Source organism: Brassica oleracea, unplaced genomic scaffold (genome assembly GCF_000695525.1).
Source record: "Brassica oleracea var. oleracea cultivar TO1000 unplaced genomic scaffold, BOL UnpScaffold00576, whole genome shotgun sequence".
Lineage (NCBI taxonomy): Eukaryota > Viridiplantae > Streptophyta > Magnoliopsida > Brassicales > Brassicaceae > Brassica > Brassica oleracea.
This window is the reverse complement of record NW_013617420.1, coordinates 173,896-175,515: the sequence shown is the minus strand read 5'-3', so window position 1 is coordinate 175,515 and position 1,620 is coordinate 173,896. Positions and strand designations below refer to the sequence as shown.

Sequence of the window (1,620 nt, the reverse complement as noted above, 5' to 3'; positions counted from 1 at the left end):
AAAAGCGTAAACCGACCTAGGAGCGAGTATATAAGGAGTCCTAGGCGAGAGGCATGAGGGACAACTTTTTAGACTCAGAACTCTCGGCACTTAGAAACTCTGAGGCATTATTCTCGACATGCTCTGTTTCCATGACTGGCACCCGATTACCAGATGAACGTGCACAAGCAGTTCGATCTCTTGGTTCACTCTTGAACTACGTTCGGCTTGATCCTCGAAAGGGGTACGTAGGCAGCCTTTCATAAGGTTCAGTCCGAAATCAATCAAAAACCTTTTCTGTATTTTCTTCGTCTTTTGTTATCGAGATGCGAGTCAAATAGGCTTGAGCTTTTAGGCCGCTAGAACTAGGTAACTCGCTGACAGCCTTTGCGGCCAAAGCTTTTATGATCTCTCGTAATGATCGTAACGCTCTCACGCGGACTCGAAATAAGATCTACTGTTTTCTCTAAACTCATTTGTTATATTTTCATGATTTCCGCATATATTTGGTCACTTGCCGTTGGCTCTCGCAGAGATCCGAGACCTCTAGGAAATTAGGGTTTTCCTAGTTTCCTAATTTAAACGTAAATCGACAGTGCGAATTTCGGTTCCCATAGGTTCCCATGTAGAGCTTAACCCTCTGTCCATTGACTGTAAAGTCTCCACCATTCTTGTCCCATAACATAATTGCCCCATATGGCCTAACTTCCTTGATCTTGAAAGGACCAGACCATCTTGACTTGAGCTTCCCGGGGAACAACTTCAATCTAGAGTTGTAGAGAAGCACTTGATCTCCAGCACTGAACAACCTCTTCAAGATCTTCTTGTCATGAAAGGCCTTGGTTTTCTCCTTGTAGATTCTTGAGTTCTCAAAAGCATCCAGTCTAATCTCATCAAGCTCATTGAGTTGGAGAAGTCTCTACTCCTTGGCATTCTTGATGTCAAAATTTAGCAACTTAACAGCCCACAATGCCTTGTATCCAAGCTCAACTGGTAGATGACAAGCCTTCCCATACACAAGGTTGAAAGGTGTGGTTTCCAAAGGAGTCTTGTAAGCAGTCCTATAAGCCCAAAGCGCATCATCAAGCTTGTCAGACCAATCTTTCCTTTTATTTCCCACAATCTTTTCTAGGATAGATTTGATCTGGTAGATGACAAGCCTTCCCATACACAAGGTTGAAAGGTGTGGTTTCCAAAGGAGTCTTGTAAGCATCTAGCTTGATAGACCAGTCTTTCCTTGTAGTCCCCACAGTTTTCTCCAAAATAGACTTGATTTCTCTGTTGGAGATCTCAACTTGACCACTTGTCTGAGGATGGTAGGGAGTTGCAACCTTATGCTTCACATCATTTTTCTTGAGAAGACTTTCAAACAGTTTGTTGATGAAGTGAGAGCCTCCATCACTGATCACAACTCTTGGAACTCCAAACCTTGGAAATATGGTGCTTTTGAACATCTTGATCACCACTCTAGAATCATTGGTGGGGCTTGCTACAGTTTCCACCCATTTGGAGACATAGTCAACAGCTACAAGGATGTATTTGTTGCCAAACGATGATGGGAATGGTCCCATGAAGTCAATGACCCACACGTCAAACACCTCCACTTCTAGAATTGGGTTTTGAGGCATCTCATTCCTTTTG

The 1,620-nt window shown here is 43.2% G+C and overlaps 1 pseudogene; it reads right to left on the bottom strand.

Moving 5' to 3' along the window:
- LOC106319676 overlaps window positions 1-1,620 on the bottom strand; it is a 5,548-nt pseudogene that overhangs the window by 2,779 nt on the left and 1,149 nt on the right.